Here is a 19,575-nt window from a genome sequence, read left to right on the forward strand (position 1 = left end):
TATTGAGATACCATTGTTTTGTGTCTGGTAGTAACTGGAAAATTCACATAGTTGCTCTCCGAGGGTAGCACATGTATAGTTGGATAGTGGGGCTGCCACTTTGCAGGCTTCTGACTTGCACAATTAAGGGTTTACTCCTTGACCGAGCTTGGCTCCCCTACGCCTAAGAATCTTCCCTACCCTTTACTTGCAATTGGAGCTGTTATGAAAAGGAATAGGGCAATGATAGGCTTATGGTAGGAGAAATGGACGGTTAGGTCCTTGGAGGCGCCCTACTGCAAAACAGATTATTATATTTGTTTAATATGTGCTCAAGAAAGGGAGCTCATAGAAATGAATAACTACAAGCAAAGGTAATATCGCTGTTTAGAAAAGGAGACAACAATATCTGCAATAACTATAGAAGAATCAGCTTACTGGAGAGTATACGAGTATATTAAGCTTATACAATAACAGTGAAGAAGAGGCTAAACTTTGGAACTGTGAGTTTATCAGGCTAATAACAGCTGTGATTATGGTGGGCTGGATTGACACCAGATGCAGTATTTATAGCTAAACAGGTAATCGGAAAACATCGAATGTTAATATGGAAACCCATTTATAAATCATGCATTTTATTAACGCATTCGATAATCTTGATAGAAGGAAAATGTAGGGAACTATGAGGAAAAGAGGGTATGGATAGTACCTAATAAATATTTTAAAAAGTCTGTGCATACACAGGACTTCTAATTCAGAAATAACACTCAATCGAACACAGCCTATAGCCAGAAAACAAAGGAGTTACGCTAGACTGCTAAATGTCATCCACGGTTTTAACAATTATTTTGATGATGTAATTCTGAAACAGAAAGAGAACTAGAGAATTAAAATTAATAGAAATTTGTCTTTTATAGAATGGCGGCGTCACACTGACGGCGGAGAACGAAGGTGACCTACGAGGGGGAATGTATTTATTAGGTATGCTTGGGAAGAGTACCAATATATGATTTCTGAAAGGGAGACAAAATCAGTGGCTTTTAAAGCGATCAATAACAGAACACGTCAAACGTTTTAACTATTTAGGTTGTGACATCAGATATGAACATAATGAAAACATAGAGAAGCGATTAGCAAAGTTTGGTAATACACGTGTAGCGATAAACAGATGTCTAAAAAATGAAATGAGAAAATAAATCAAGATTCGAACATTATAAGCCAATGATAGCTCCATGGTTTACGGAAGTAGATCGTGAGTTATGAATAAACGACAAGAGATTTGCACACAGGCAATAGAGATGAGGTTTCCAAGAGCAGCAAATGGTTGCACAAGACACGACAAATTTTAAAATTCGGGCGTTCGGGAGGAACTAAATATATTTAACAACCTCAATAAAATACAAAGAGAAATGAGAAACTGAGTTGAATGTCTCTATTGAATGAGTGGCGGAAAATTATCTCTCCAGATACGACGATTTAAGTCAGCTGGGAGAAGAAATCAAGGAAGACGAGCAATGGGTACCGTAAGAGGCAAAACGAAAGAATAGCCTCATGCTTGAAGTGAAGACGATGATGACTGAGATGCAATTCAGTGTAAAGTAGGACCAGGAAGCATTATAAGTGAAAAAAATTGGGAAGTTACTGTAGGGTACTGAAAACTGATTGTAATGTCTCTTATACTGCTGCGTTATGTAGTGTCTGTCATCATGTAATGCGTAATGTTCAAACATCACGAAAGAAGGCTGTGAACGTGGAAGAGGCATAGAGACACAAGAAGGCTTAGAACAGATAGCATAATTGCAAGATAGACTTTTCCAAACCATAATTTTAACTCTTATACTTAACAAGGGAGAATGGAAACTCTGACCATAATTTATTGGTTATGAACTGCTGATTAAAACTCAACAAACTTCACAGATGTAGAATGTTAAAGAGATGGGCCTGGATAAGGTGAAGGAAGCAAATGTTGTAGAGAGGTGTAAAGGGAGCTTTAGCGCTGTAAAAAACAATAAAAGACTAATGTGTTGCCTTGAGAGATGAAACAGTGAAGGCAGCAGAGAATCAAAGAAGCAGAAACACAAAGCTCACAATACTCGTGACACCTTATGTATCGCAAGAGGTATTTAATCTGACGAAAGGAAAAAAATAAATAAAAATGAAGCAGGTGCAGCAGGCAAAGGGAAATAGAGACGTCTAAAAAATAAGATTGCCGGAAAGGGCAAAATGTATAACCAGGAACGGCTATAAGAGTCATGTATGGGTCTAGGAAAATGTGTAACTGGAAGCAAGATAAATGAGACACGATACTGGGAGCAAAATATCATCTACAGCTTGTACAGAAAGAAGACTTTAGTAGTTGAAAATTGAATGAGGCAGTGTTGCTGCTTATCCCCATATGTTATTCAATCTGTACATTGAGCAGTCAGTAAAGAAAACCAAGCAGAAATTAGGAAAAGGAATTAAAGCTGAGGGAGATGAAATAAAACCATTGACGTTGGCTGATGCCACTGCAATTCACTCATAGACAGAAAATGACTTATAAGAACAACAGAATGGAATGAATAGTGCCTTGAAAAGTGTTTGTAGTATGAACATGAACAAATATAATAGAATGGTGGTGGACTCTATTCGAACTGAATCATGTCATGCTGAAGAACGTAGAGTAGAAATAAGACAGGAAAATTGACGTTTTTTGCTGGCAGCCGTGGTTGTGAGAAGGTAAAATGCCTTTACCATGAAAAGAGTGTCTGAAAAAGTTAAACTGGTTAAAACCTCATATAGACTTAGATTTTAAGGAGTCTTTTCTGAAAGTATTAGTCTGGAAAGTAGATTTGTGCGAAAGCGGAAACGCACAAGAAGCAGTTCGGATGAGAACAAAATAGAAGCTTTTGAAATGTGATGCTACATAGGAATGCCGAAGATTAGATGGATAGATCGAGTAATTAATGAAGAGGAGCAGAACCGAATTGGGCTAAACGGTTGACAAGAAAAATCTTGAGGTATGAATGAATTATCAAGTTGATAACAGACTAATGGGTGGGGAGTAAATACGATAGAGGGAGGCCAAGGTCTAAATACAGTACGAAGATTGAAACTGATGCAGGTTAAAGAAATTATTCGGAAATAAAGAGACTTGCTCAGGATAAAGTAATATGGAGATTTCCACCAAACCAGTTCTTTGACTAAAGACCACAACGACAATAATGTACTTACTTGACTGCTGAAACACTATAGAATAATACACAGTAATGACCGCTTGGGTTCTATCTGACTTTCTCTTTTTAATTGATGGATTTTACATATGTTAGAGGACCTGTTGGGCGCCCTGTCTCCTACACCTTCGTGTGGTGGGGCTGCTAGGACTCTGCGCCTGTACAAGTAGAAATGTGCCAGTCGAAATAATGGTATTTGCAGTAATTAACGACTTTTCATTATTTTTACTAAGCTTCTAATATTCTGTGTTTTAAGGAACTACCTTTCTTCGAATGTTAATTCTCTCTTATTACAATACAATGGAGAAGAAATAAAAACTTTGAGGTTCGCCGATGACATCGTAATTCTGTCAGAGACAGCAAAGGACTTAGAAGAGCAGTTGAACAGAATGGATAGTGTCTTGAAAGGAGGATATTAGATGAACATCAACAAAAGCAAAACGAGGATAATGGAATGTAGTCGAATTAAGTCGGGTGATGGTGAGGGAATTAGATTAGGAAATGAGACACTTAAAGTAGTAAAGGAGTTTTGCTATTTGGGGAGCAAAATAACTGATGATGATCGAAGTAGAGAGGATATAAAATGTAGACTGGCAATGGCAAGGAAAGCGTTTCTGAAGAAGAGAAATTTGTTAACATCGAGTATAGATTTAAGTGTGAGGAAGTCATTTCTGAAAGTATTTGTATGGAGTGTAGCCATGTATGGAAGTGAAACATGGACGATAAATAGTTTGGACAGGAAGAGAATAGAAGCTTTCGAAATGTGGTGCTACAGAAGAATGCTGAAGATTAGATGGGTAGATCACATAACTAATGAGGAAGTATTGAATAGGATTGGGGAGAAGAGAAGTTTGTGGCATAACTTGACCAGAAGAAGGGATCGGTTGGTAGGACATGTTCTGAGGCATCAAGGGATCAGCAATTTAGTATTGGATGGCAGCGTGGAGGGTAAAAATCGTAGAGGGAGACCAATAGATGACTATACTAAGCAGATTCAGAAGGATGTAGGTTGCAGTAGGTACTGGGAGATGAAGAAGCTTGCACAGGATAGAGTAGCATGGAGAGCTGCATCAAACCAGTCTCAGGACTGAAGACAACAACAACAACAACAACATCACAATACATTAATTTTTGTCGTTTAATTAAGCACTATGCAGAGGTGTGTTTACATTCATGATCTAGAATATGTTAGAATGAATGTATTAGTCGGGTTCCTCTTTCATATGAGACAAAAGATGTTCCTCAGAGTACTTTTTACTATACCCATCTTATTGTCTCTCGATACGTGTGAGAAAGCCATATTCGTGTCTTTAAGCTAGTTGTGAATAATGATATCGTTTTTAAACGTTAATGAATTACTATTAATTGATTATTTACATCAAATATCGCTAATTGTCTGTGCAAGTTTGCTACATATTCGAGGGTCTTAATTGCGCTGGAAAGCGAAAGTTTGGCGACGTGACGATTACGCGGCTTCATCGCACATTTGCATGTATTTTCTTAGAAACTGCAGTCTAATTAGTTTGTTGTTCAGTGTCCGACTATTCTTGCTGTGCACAGTGACACATTTTATGGGATTTTGCTAGCTTTGAATATGGTCAAACATCACCCATCCGTCGCTCCTTACAGCGAGCCCTGCACCAGGTTTCATCGCACCGGGAAGAATAATAGTAATACGCTTAGAGTCAACTATAGTGGAAGCTTGTTCAAATCTCATTAAAAGCTGAATGAAGTCATTATTTCTCTCGCTGAAGTTCTTGTGACTCTCTCCATCTTAGAATACATGTTCTGGGCCACAATGCAGTGTAGCGAAAAATGCCTCAAATGTCTCTGAGCACTATGCGTCTTAACTTACGAGGTCATCAGTCGCCTAGAACTTAGAACTAATTAAACCTAAGTAACCTAAGGACATCACATACATCCATGCCCGAGGCAGGATTCGAAACTGCGACCGTAGCGACGGCTCGGTTCCAGACTGTAGCGCCTAGAACCGCTCGGCCACTTCGGCCGGCGCAGTATAGCATTCCATTTTTGTTCTAAAATGAGTCATATCAGCTATTTTTAATGAGGGGAGAATAAGAGTATCCTGATCAGATTCGAAGCCATACACAAGGCATCTTCTAAAGAGACCCAATACCATCACTGTGTAACTTTGTTCATAAGTACGTTACTTTACAGACTCGTTATGACGATGTCTTTAAGCAACCAGCTTTCTGACTCTGTGACACAGACATGCTGTTTATTTATCATTCTTATTTGCTTTTTACCACACATTGCATCTCACATCGCATATTTATTTATAGATCAACAGACTCCGATTTCACAACATTTTTGCTAAAGCTAGAGGAGTTTCTTGGTTCACTTTATAGGAAATACAAAAAGTTATTTATATGTGGTGACTTCAATATTAATTGTATAAGTGATTGTGCAAGGAAGATGATGCTGGTAGACCTCCTTAATTCATATAATCTTTTGCAAACCGTATTCTTTCCAACGAGTGTGCAAGGGAAGAGTAGAACAACCATAGACAACATTTTTGTTCATTCCTCATTACTGGAAGAGCATTCTGTTAGCAAAAAGGTGAATGGCCTTTGAGATCATGATGCACAAATCTTAACTCTAAAAGATTTTTTGCTGCAACACATGTTAAATATAGTTATCAAATTTTTAGGAAAGCTGATCCAGTTGTGTAGAGACCTTTGTAAACCTTATCAAGGAGCAAGAGTGGCAAGATGTTTATAGTGCTGATACAGTAGGCGATAAATATAATGCTTTCCTGAAGACTTTTCTCGTGCTCTTTGAAACTTGCTTTCCGTTAGAACGTTCAAAACAGGGTACTAGCACATACAGGCGGCCTGGATGGCTGACTAGAGGGATAGGAATATCCTGTAGAACAAAGTGGCAATTATATCAAAACGTTAGAAATAGTCAAAATCTAAATGCAGCAACCCATTACAAACAGTATTTTAAGGTGCTTAATAAAGTTATTAGGAAGGCAAAAAGTACGTGGTATGCAGATAGAATAACTAAGTCTCAGGATAAAATGAAAACTATATGGTCAGTCGTAAAGGAAGTGGCTGGTCTGCAGAAACAGGTCGAGGATATAGAATCAGTGCTAAGTGAGAATGTCCGTGTTACTGTAAGTTGCATATATGTACAGTATTTAATAATCACTTTCTGAATGTAGCAGGTGATCTAAATAGAAACCTAGTCCCAACAGGGAATCATATAGCGCTCATAGAAAAAAGTGTTCCGAGACTGTTACCTGAAGTGCTCCTCCATGATACTGACAAGAGGGAGATTGAGTTAATAATTAAATCACTAAAGACCAAGAACTCTCATGGATATGACGGGGTATCTAGCAGAATACTGAAGTGTTGTTTTATGTTTCATAGCCCAGTACTTAGCCATATCTGTAACTTTTCCTTTAGGAGTGGTCGGTTTCCCGACCGATTAAAGTACTCGTAGTGTAGCCACTTTATAAAAAGGAAGGCAGGAATAATGTTGACAATTATAGACCTATTTCTATGCCATCGGTGTTTGCTAAAGTTATCGAGAGTGTTGTGTATACAAGGTTACTGGAGCATTTAAATTCACATAATTTGCTGTCAAATGTACAGTTTGGTTTTAGAAATAGTTTAACAACTGAAATTGCTATATTCTCTTTTCCGTGTGAGGTTTTGGACGGATTAAATAAACGGTTGCGAATGCTAGGAGTTTTCTTTGATTTAACAAAGGCTTTTGACTGTGTTGAGCACATAATATTACTGCAGAAGTTGGACCATTATGGAGTACGGGGAGTAGCTTACAATTGGTTCGCCTCTTACTTTAGGAACAGAAAGCAGAAGGTAATTCTCCGCAATATTGAGAGTGGTAGTGATGTTCAGTCCCAATGGGGCACTGTTAAGTGGGGTGTTCCCCAAGGGTCGGTGCTGGGGCCACTGCTGTTTCTTATTTATATAAATGATATGCCTTCTAGTATTACAGGTGATTCAAAAATATTTCTTTTTGCCGCTGACACCAACTTGGTAGTGAAGGATCTTGTGTGTAATATTGAAACAGTATCAAATAATGTAGTTCAAGAAATAAGTTCGTGGCTTGTGGAAAATAATTTGATGCTAAATCACAGTAAGACTAAGTTTTTACAGTTTCTAACTCACAATTAAACAAGAACCGATATTTTGATCAGACAGAATGGGCATATTATAAGCGAGACGGAACAGTTGAAGTTCCTAGGCGTTCAGATAGATAGTAAGCTGTTGTGGAAAGCCCATGTTCAGGATGTTGCTCAGAAACTAAATGCTGCTTTATTTACCATTAGAACAGTATCTGAAATAAGTGACAGTTCAACACGAAAAGTAGTCTACTTCACATATTTTCATACGCTTATGTCATATGGTATTATTTTTTTGGGTAATTCTTCTCATTCGAAAAGGGTATTTTTGGCTCAAAAACGGGCTGTTCGAGCTATGTGTGGTGTAAGTTCGAGAACCTCTTGTCGACCCCTATTCAATAATCTGGGAATTCTGACATTGCCCTCACACTATATATTTTCTTTAATGTCGTTTGTCGTTACCAATATTAGCTTACTCCCAAGAGTTAGCAGCTTTCACTCAGTTAATTCTAGGCAGAAATCAAATCTGCATGTGGAATGCACTTCCTTGGCTCTTGGGCAGAAAGGAGTGCAGCATTCTGCTGCATCCATTTTTCAATAAGCTACAACAAGAACTCAAAAATCTTAGCAGTAGCCCAGACACTTTTAAGTCTGAACTGACGAGTTTCCTCATGGTTCACTCCTTCTATTCTGTCAAGGAGCTCCAGGAAGAGCTGAAAAATTAAGCAAATTCCACTGTTACATTGTTGATTCTGTTTATTTAAACTTACGAATTGTCGCCTAAATATGTTACTTATATTTCGTTTTATCTGTTTCTACTATCGCGTTATAATTTCATGTATTGACTCGTTCCATGACCACGGAGACTTCTCCTTAATTTGGTCACACGGAACAATAAATAAATAAATCAATAAATAATGAAATATCTTCCCCAGACCAAAGAAAAAAATTTACACAATTCATTTGCAATTCATTTCCCTTCAATTGTAGATATGTGTGATACAGTGAACTACATTATTTATTATCTTTTGTTATGTCAATAGGAATTTCAAAAATTACAGTATCACATGACAAGTATCTGCTGGTATGTCCATAAGTATGGGACAGTTTTATGATTGTCAGATGTTAGTATGCAACATAAGGCCCTGATGACCGAAAACAAATTGCACCCTTTCTTTCTTAATCTTTCAACTAACACTTAACAACATTTATACTCCGTCGCCCAATAAATGAAGGAATAACAGCCTGATAACAGCCTGAGAATGGAGACAAAGAAAGAAAGTGTTGCGATGCAGCACAAGTAAGAACAGCGTCCTCTCTGACCGCTCCTTCAAAATCCTTAAGCTGGTGATGACACAATGCTTCTACAGAAACTATACACTGAAGCAACAAAGAAATTGGTATAGGCATGCATATTCAAATACCCAGTTATGTAAACAGGCAGAAAACGGCGTAGCGGTCGGCAACGACTATATAAGACAACAAGTGTCTGGCGCAGTTGTTAGATCGGTCACTGCTGCGGCAGTGGCAGCTTATCAAGATTTAAGTGAGTTTGAATGTTGGCGCACGAGCGACGCGACAAAGTTATCTCCGAGGTAGCGTACGACCATTTCAGGAGCGCCCCGTGAATATCAGGAATCCGGTGAAACATCAAATCTCCGCCATCGCTGCGGCTGGAAAAAGAGTTTGATTGGTCGACTCCAAGATTTATGCGTCGCCTGGGCCCGTCAACACCAACACTGGACTGTTGATGACTGGAGACATGTTGCCTGGTCGGACGAGTCTCGTTTAAAATTGTATCGAGCGGATGGACGTGTACGGGTATGGAGCCAACCTCATGAATCCATGGGCCCTGCATGTCAGTAGGGGCTGCTGAAGCTGGTGAAGGCTCTGTAATGGTGTGCCGCGTGTGCAGTTGTGGTTGAATGGGATCCCTGTTACATCTAGATACGACTCTAAGAGGTGACATCTAAGTAAGCATCTTGTCTGATCACCTGCATCCATTCATGTCCATTGTACATTCCGACGGGTCTGTGCAATGCCAGCATTATAATGCGACACACAACGTGTCCAGAATTGCTAGAGAGTCGCTTAACTCTCTTCTGAGTTTAAACACTTCCGCTGGCCACCAAACCCCCCAGACATGAACGTTATTGAGCACGTCTGGGATTCCTTGCAACGTGCTGTTCAGAAGATACCGCCACCCTCTCGTACTGTTACGGATTTATGGACAGCCCTGCAGGATTCATTGTGTCAGTTTCCTCCAGCACTACTTCAGACACTAGTCGAGTCCACGCCACGTCGTGTTTCTCCACTTCTGCCTGCTCGAAGGGGCCCTACACGATATTAGCAAGTGTACCAGTTTCTTTGGCTCTTCTGCATGTAATAACATCACACACTATCGCTACTGGGGTAAGTCTGTAAATTCATCATAGTTAAAGCCTACTGTTTACAGTGACACTAGATAAATCGTAGAAGCTTCACAATACATAAATTATTACCTATCATTCTACAGTCTGAAATTACTCAGCAATACTAGTTCTCAGTTTAGGATAAAAGCTGTATTCTTCTGGAGCTATGGGTACTTATAGTAATATTCTGGCAAAGCTAACCAGTTCCCATCCCAAGGATTCTGGTCCTCTTCGGCGTATCACCACTGGAGCAGTGTACTGAGTTGAGAAACGACTCCAGCTCATCCGTGGAATATGAATGTCGTCCAGTGGACCTCCAGTGACAAAAAAAGAATAAAGTAATATATCAGATTCAATACGCTAAGTTATCTATGAACGAACTTTTTAAACATCTTGACAACAGTAAATTTATTTTCAGGTCTCGATGTATTCTCCTGAAACACTATTCTCGATGGAAATGCTCACGGAACAGTTGAACATTAAATCAGACGACAATACAAATTCTGATGAATAAACTTTAAAGAAGATGCTCACCCTTCAAGCAGATTTTATATGTAAGTGTTCGAAGATATTGACTTTGGAACTAATATCCCACTAACGATCATGTCTGCTTATAAGTCACTGTAATGTGAATCGCAAAAGTCACAACCTAATCGAACACGGTCTCTTGAACTGTTGAAAACAAAGAAAAATTAATTGAATCTCAAACAGTCGGATAAAAAGAAAGACAGAGACAGACAGACAAACAGACAGTGACAGAACCTGGGTGCTTTATGCGTTTAACGATAGAACTACTCACATATTACCACACTATATATGCATTGCTAAATCATGCCGAGTGTTACTATTAAACACGTTTCCTTCATGAGAGTTCAAATGCAAATACGTGTATCCCATACAGCATCAATGTAAAGTAATTAACTTGAAATTCCTACCTCTCATTAATTTGTTTCGACATTTGTATTTCGCTTCATGAGATGCAAAAACACAAAACTTATATTTTCCTTTTTGGTGAGAGAACTCAAATAAATGCAGTAGAACGAAACCTTCACAAGAAACTAGTAGGTGCTGAATCGTTGCATGTGTCTGGAAAAAGTGTAATGTAGCTGGATTACAAGTAAGAAACGTTCACCACATCGAATCTCGATCTGCTAAATACCGAGAAACTGCCAGACACATGCTCTAGCGATGTTGTGATGTGATTCGTTACAGTGTGAAATGAGGTGTTCCCATAACTCAGAGTCTAGAGATAATTAGCTGTTACACACAGAATTCTGCGTGAACTTGCCACGTTGTTTACCTTGGAAAACGGCGTCCAGCTGAGGAAGTATTCCTCCAACGTTCGCAGTTGGAGCGCACTCGCATCACACCGTATCCTATTGGCCATCATGAAACAGTTGACAAAGATCGTTTCCTCGGTAACTAAATTACCGCTCATCGACCGTCTTCCATTGTTGCGTGCACCATGCCATAACATAAGGACTATGTGCACTGTGATTCAGCGAGATCACACAACCTGCAGGCACTGGTTTAGCTTCTGCTAGAATAATGTTCTGATGGGAAACGTTAAGATGAGCTACAGTTGGCTAACAAAGCTAAATCTGGTTATTCACTAACTTGTTGGTCTGATTACAGTGTTTACGAAATTTTTGCAGATTCGCTGAGTTGTACTACTTCCAGGTCAACATTTACCTTTACTTTGACATTGTATTACAAGACCCCTTGGCCGATAAAATAATGTATGCTAGTTTGATGGAGAAATATGTCTAGTGAATATTGTGATTTAGGATAGTACAACAACAGCTTTGACCGTTGACTGGTATGTGTCGAATTTCAACTCTCTATGTCGTTTAGCGTTCATATTGTTGGTAATAAGTAACTCAACTAATTACCAAAACCATTTCCACACAACTTGTCTCTGAGATACGAACACGAAATCATGGTGATTCTGTCGACCAGACAAGAAAGTAGTGAAATTCTGGAAACTGCAACATCTCTGTTGTTAGGCCTGTATCAATAACAGTGATCACTGGCGTAATTTTTCGCAACACAGTCACGAGAAGTTACTCGTCAGTAGTCCATGTATTCCATACGCTTCAGTGAGTGAAGTTTCGATGCGAAAACAGTGAATTCGGACGGGACTTCAGCCTACAGGGCCCTTCTTCCCCTAACGAGAGTAATATACAAAAAAATTTAAGTTCATTACCCTGAAACTTCTAGTCATTCTGCAACACGAAGAAGATATGCTACTTGAAAAATGCTTTCATCCACTCTACGTTGTACCCAGATGTATGCCTCAGTAACGTTAGTTGAAGGTACGGCTCTACAGATTATGTAGGCAACCTAAATAAATAGCTCCAAATCTCCCTTATTTCAGACGGTAATACAGGTCATTCTCCATTCACGCTTGCAAATACTTTGAGTATGCGGCCTACATGCAGGCATGTTGGCTGCAGTTGTCGACACTGAAGACCGCTGTTCTAGCAAACAACGTCCGTCTCTGAGGAAGGGGTTGGGTTGGGTTGTTTGGGGAAGGAGACCAGACAGCGAGGTCATCGGTCTCATCGGATTAGGGAAGGACGGGGAAGGAAGGCGGCTGTGCCCTTTCAAAGGAACCATCCCGGCATTTGCCTGGAGTGATTTAGGGAACTCACGGAAAACCTAAATGAGCATAGCCAGACGCGGGATTAAACAGTCGTCCTCCGGAATGCGAGTCCAGTGTGCTAGCCACCGCGCCACCTCGCTCGGTCTGAGGTAGGAAGCTCAGGAGACTTACGTGGACGGTCTGTCACTCGGTGTTCGAGTTGAGGTTTGGGAAGGCTACACCGCAGTTAATGGGAAGTTTTCCGTGAGCCTACAGCAGGTTGTGAGGCCCTTTTTGAACACATGTAGAGTGAGGCACACCAGAATGTTCGTGAGTAAACGGCAAAGTTTCACACAGTCACAACGCAAAATTAATTACGTATATTTCTTCTCAGTGGAATGCTTTGTTTGTTTCAATAGTGCATTATGTTTCAATATGTTCGAAAGGTTAGTAGAGGAAAATAAGTATTGCTAATTTAAACTGTGTTTAAATGTGGAATTAGTGGTGGGACATTCGCGGGAAGGCACGGGTTCTTAGTATCAGTCGACGGACTCACAGACATGGAGGAGGACACCAGGGAGTTGGGGGATCCTTGTGATGGAGTTCGCAGTAGGTTCTGGAGACATACAGGTTTCACGATATAATACATTTCCATGCGCCTAAGTGAGGCGGGTGGTGTGTAACGATACACCTCCTGCGACGAACAAGAGAGATGTATACGAGAGCGATTATTGAAGACCGCCATCATCCGACACTGCCGTAACCATGGTGTTCAAAATTTGATAGAATGGTCGTTCAGGCTATTAATATTATAAAAGACTGTCCCTTTCTGTTGATTCAGTAATAACACATCCGTATTTTAATTAGAACTTTGTAGTTAGCGTACGTCATTATCCTCACGTCACTATTACCTTGCACATGCTCCAGTACCTGTTTCCTATTATAACCGAGAGTCACTGGATTAATTAAGTATCCCAAAAAAAAAAAATGGCTCTGAGCACTATGGGACTTAACATCTATGGTCATCAGTCCCCTAGAACTTAGAACTACTTAAACCTAACTAACCTAAGGACATCACACAACACCCAGCCATCACGAGGCAGAGAAAATCCCTGACCCCGCCGGGAATCGAACCCGGGAACCCGGGCGTGGGAAGCGAGAACGCTACCGCACGACCACGAGATGCGGGCTATGTATCCAAATTTCATAAGCCAACGAAGCCACAAAACTAGTTCGTAATATTAATTTAAATTAATTATCTTGCCTATTATAGTGTCTCATAAATTAAGGTAGCAGCAACAGCATATTTCATAACATTTGCGGTATAGGTTCTTTGAGTACCATTCTCACAAGACTATTCTAATAGACAACCTGAGTGGAGGCGTCAATGTACGATTTACGGAAAGAAGCGCGTTGTGGGAACAGTGAAGGCCAGGTGGTTGATGTCTGTTCTTCTACTGCAAACAGACTATAGCAACAACATCTAATATCAGTTATGGCACGTTTCTTATTTGGTGTAGAAGTCATGATGAACCGAGGTCTGTCATTTCATCTTGTGCACTCCGGATAACAGGACTGTGTCCCCTCCCCAGTTGCAGCTTGTAGATGCTTTACGCGTCGTAATAGTTACACCACAGTTCGCTCTGCCTAGACAGTTTAATTGACGTGACATGTGTGGGTGGAGGTCAGGTGTGTGTCTACCGCTTACCACTTCTAACCAATTGAGATGTTCGAATGACCACCAGAATACGTACAAGTACAATGGTACTAAGATTAACAGAGATCTGTTCCCTATGCCGAAGACACCCATCGTAGCAGATCTCGTGTCAATAATAGTCTCAAAGTAGGTTATGACACATAGACAGCTATTACGACTTCGAACAATGTTCAGTCGGCGAGAGAGTAAATATATTTTATAGTTGACATACAAACCAAGATGTTTTAGTACGTGGATTTTGAGGGCACTGACGTATACGATGCTTAGCTATGCTATTATATACGTCCAGTTGGAGAGTGTCCGACTGTACATGGAAGTCTTAGAACACCAGGGATCCAAATCAGTGCGAGGTGGCCACAACCTGGAGACTTCTCGACTGGAAATGATCGAGTAATGGATTCTTGTAAAGGAGACAATACACTAAGATATGATGGAGAGGGAAACACAGCCCAGGAGTTGTCCAATACATCGAATGACTAATTGAAGAAATAATCGTAATTAAACCAAATAATAGTGTGACAATTGAAGTCTATATGCCAGCAATAGAATGAAGAAGACGTGTTGGAAAAATGTTATGAGGAGCTAAGTGAATTGATAGAGAAAATAAAGGAGGAAGACAACCTTGCCAGTGAGGCAAGTGATAGAAAAACAGCTGAAGAGGGGAAAGAGTACATTCATATATTTTGTGGTCTTGAGAAAGCTTTGACAATGTCAACTGGAATATATTATTCAGTATCCTTCGCCGATCAGGAATCAGTTTTAGAGAGGGAAGAGATACATATAACATCTACATACGTGAAATCGGAGTAGTTCGCTGGTACACGTGAAATCGGATTAGTTCGCTGGTACACGTGAAATCGAAGTAGTTCGCTGGGATAATAAAGAAGGATCAGTTAGTATTCAAAAGGGATTGTTGCAAGGTAGCTCCATATCCCAATACTATTTAATCTGTAGGTACAAAAGACAATCGACAGGGTGAGGGAAGAAGGAAACATAGGAGTAACAATTCATGGAATACGGTAGACATGCCGATATTTGCCGATGATGTAGCTTTAATTGCAGAAAGTGAAGGAAATGTGTAAAAAAAAAAGCCGGCAGCGGTGGCCGTGCGGTTCTAGGCACTTCAGTCCGGAACCGCGTGACTGCTACCGTCGCAGGTTCGAAACCTGCCTCGGGCATAGATGTGTGTGATGTCCTTGGTTAGTTAGGTTTAAGTAGTTCTAAGTTCTAGGGGACTGATTACCTCAGATGTTGTGTCCCATAATGTTCAGAGCCATTTGAACCATTCTTGTAAAAAAAAAAAAAAAAAAAAAAAAAAAAAAAAAAAAAAAAAACCTGAGTGCAAAGGTCAAAATAATGGAGTAGGAAATCTATATGACAATAGGTACACATAAAAAAATCCCTAGCCTACAGTGGAAACAAAAAATAAGACAACGGCAAACTTGAAAAATGAAACAACTGATGAAGTGAACGACTTCCATTACCTGGGAGGTAAAATCACGAGTGATAGAAGAAGCTACAAGGAGATAGTATGCAGAACTGCCAAGCCAAGAATGCTCTTAACAAGAAGAAAAATATATTCTCTTCCTCTTGACGTGAGGAACCAGATGTTGAAGACCTAAGTGTAGAAAATTGCAACATATGGCAGCGAAGCTTGGGCGATACGAGTGACAGATGTGCGAAGACTCAGTGCATTCTAAATAGTGTGACAATTGAAGTCTACAGACGAATGATGAAAATTAGGTGGAGAGAAATGATCACTAACGGGGAAGTTGTCATTAGAGCCAGAGAGAACATGAAACACCCAAAACGAAGACAGGCTCAGCTGATAAGCCGTATACTCCGACACGATGCTCTATTAAAAAGAAGAACTGAGGGTGCAGTAGAAGGCAGAAATTACAGAGGGAGACTCAGACTGGCGTTCATTAAACAAATAATGGGGGATACGAATTGTTCTTCGTGCTACGAAGTAAAATGGAACGCGGACAAGCGAGAACAATGTTGAGCTGCTGCCAACCAGCCTCACAGCTGCTGTCGAGGGCGACACAAACTTTCTAACACCATTGTGAGTGTGCGGTAGGGGACGGAGTGAGCGGGTAAAGTGCTGCCGTTTCAGCAGTGCTAGTGTGCCCTTCGGCAGGGAGACGGCGACGGTCGTAGGCCAGCTGCTCTGAAATATTAGCAGAAGTTTACAGCACGAATCCTTTCTCCTTCTCGGGGTTTTAGGAAAATCGCTCTACACTGATAACCACTTAGACTAACTTTATATCAGATGATGAGGAGAAGTGTCTGCATGCATGTCAAAGGTACGATTAACTGTTTCTATTTCTTGCGTAGCCCCTCAGTCGGTTGTCACTGTCTGACAGATAAACTTCCCAATTACAACGTACCACATTTCTTACTAATAGATACTTTTCTTAAAATAAACAAAGCAACAGCTACAGAAAAATTAAGCTACAATATTACACTCTCCAAGGACATCAATCGTTGTTAACTATTGGTATCAATTCAGTAAATTGTAACATTTTGGCTCTGGGAGCCATAGTATCCACTTCGAAGGTTAACTTCGCAAATGAGGAAGGAAATGGTTGCTGATGTATGACGTGAGAGGTTTCCACACATTTTCATTTACTGAAAATTTTTATGTATGCAGTTAAGATATGACTGACAGTAACATGCTGCAGAAGATTCTTTTTCCAAAACAACTCCATACAATACAGATAAGCCACTCAATAAAGTAAGATGATCAGAATAAAGTTATTCTCAAGTGACGCATTTCAGTATGAAGATAATCAAACAAATACCAATGACATCAAAAAACTAGTACATCGTATTTAATATCTTCCTCTAACCCACGAGCATCCATCCTTGCAAATGAGCGGCGATCCTTCGAAGAAGGTGCGTAAATGGCAGAACGAACAACGACTCAAAGAAGACTTCCCTGAGAAAACCTCCTACGAATGTTAATCGGGAAGTCAGTGGGCCATTGACATGTACCGAAGCCTGGATATCGATAAACTACGTAAAGCAGACCCTTCAGGCGTCGACAGTGCTCCCAGCGGCTTCCAGTACCTACAACAGGAACCCGTCCCACACATGGTCGAACACATCTTGTCAAAATGCAAAAACTCACGAGCAGGAACAGAAGTAACAACGGCCACCGATACGATATCACAACAGTCAGCTACTGGGATCAGGGCTGTACGACCAAAAACACACTATGACGGTCAGAAACAACTTTCTCCAGCAACTTAGTATACGACGTCGGCAAAGGAGTCACAGATAAATTTATTTCTGATCTCCATAGTTCTCATGCCACTCTATTAATGTTCAGAGAAAGAAATGTATAAGCTTACATCTTTAACAATAAGAAACAAAATTGGAGATACTGATCTACTTAATTATGCCATCAAGTAAGTAAAGGTCGGTTGCCGAGCCCACTGAAGATTCTGGAGGTGTGGTGATTGCACCCCCACCTCAGGATCGTTGGGTTCTTTTTGTTCTTACGAGCCACTGCACGCTCAGGTCGGGCACGTCGGTTACAGACTATGAGCACCTGCAATTGGGGACATCGCCGGTTCTTAAATGTTATCCACAGTACGTGACAAACAAGGAGCCTAAGAGGCCTGCTATGTAGAATGAGATCCTTGCAATTCAGATCTATGCACAAGAGAGGGGTTCGGCTACACAGTGTCTTGGTCGACAGATAGTACTTCGCGGCTAGCAGTCGCCCCCACAGGAGTAACAGAGTAACAATAGCCTGTTCCAATCTCACCTGAATGGATAACATCAAGAGAACATGAATGTTTAGGGGTGCCTCAGATTGCTGCTGTAGAATCATTAATACATCAAAATACTCACTGATTTCCCACCACTGGCTGGCTCACCTCCAATCTCATCAGGAGTGCGAAACTCAGAGCTACAAGTTACATCAAGCGACATACTTGCTTCAGAGGAGAAGAGGGGGGGGGGGAGGGAGGAGAAGTCGCATCTGACTCTTCACCAGCCTGCGTAAAATAACTTTTACGTTGCACAATGGACACTGCTGGCTTGCAATCAACAACTTCAGGGCTGTACTGCGGTAATAATGGCAGAAATTCGGGAACAATGCATGCCTCTGTTGTTCCGTTTCATCTGGGGAAGACGGGGCACGAATGTCGTGAGCAGGAGAAACGAGATCAGACAACATTAGTTTTCGACGCAATTTAAATGAGGACTTCAGTATAAATACCAAAGGCGAAGTTAATGGAACTTGTAGTGCTTTACATGCCAAAAACTCGATGCTGCCAGGTCGACGAACTAGCTAACGGTAAAGGGCTTAGTTTAATCAGGCCTGTTCCGTATCGTACTCATTAAAATAGACTGAGAATATACGTATATGAGGCTAGGTAAAAGTAATGTATCAAGAAGTAACAAGAAGTTTACGCTCATTGAGGCTGAGATGCTGACAAAAGGAGCCAATGCAGATGTTACACCACAGGACTAGTGCTGACTTGTCAGTCGTATCAAGAAGGTAGCTGAGGAGATTTCAATTCAAGAAGAAATGTGAGGAGTTTTGAGGAATACGTAACATCTTTTGTTGCCACTTTAAAATCAGCTTCTTTTGCCAAAACACAGGATAGAAATATTCATCTGCCGGCCGGTGTGGCCGAGCGGTTCTAGGCGCTTCAGTCTGGAACTGCGCGACCGCTACGGTCGCAGGTTCGAATCCTGCCTCGAGAATGGATGTGTGTGATGTCCTTAGGTTAGTTAGGTTTAAGTAGTTCTAAGTTGTAGGGGACTGATGACCTCGGATATGAAGTCCCATAGTGCTCAGAGCTATTTGAAATATTCATCTCACTAATATTCTAATGCAGTTGAAACTGAGGGCAAGAAAGGTCAATAGTTATGAAAATGCCCTTCTCAGTATAAAAATAAACATGTAGCTTCTTTACTTATATTATTGCAAAATGCACAGCAATTCTCAGTTCACCAATGGCCCGCAATAATTACATTATTTCACTGAAAAAAATGTGTAGTTGTTTTAATATCGCAGTAGGCATGGAAGTTTCACATATTAATCATATGGTAAAATACTCTGCTCTTTGTGTGCTATCATTTCCCAAAATCCTATTTTGATATCTGAATCCGTTTATGAGATATAAGGGATGTTTATCATTCTTTCACTGGCACATGAATTCGTGATGGAGCACTTTACATACATTCCATTTCTGAAGATTGAAGACAGACAACGATATCATTCCAAGTTTCAGGAATAACCAATATGTTATCTACATTTCATACACAGCACCATATGACCTAACACTCTCCGAACACAAATTCATAGCGACACCAATTTTTCATTGCGAACAGTAATAATTTCTTGCTGTATTTTACCTAATAGCGAAACATCACAGTAACTATGAGCATTAACGATATGATAAGCAGTTCGTTATGAAGCTTACGGATTAAGCTATAACATGTGCAAGAATCAGAGTTTATTTCCGAATAGTAGCTCTAAAATCATTTGAGGGTGACTCAAGTTCGGAAGGCTTGCGAGCCTTGCAGTTCACGCAGTC

The sequence above is a fragment of the Schistocerca nitens genome, chromosome 5, assembly GCF_023898315.1.
Source record: "Schistocerca nitens isolate TAMUIC-IGC-003100 chromosome 5, iqSchNite1.1, whole genome shotgun sequence".
Lineage (NCBI taxonomy): Eukaryota > Metazoa > Arthropoda > Insecta > Orthoptera > Acrididae > Schistocerca > Schistocerca nitens.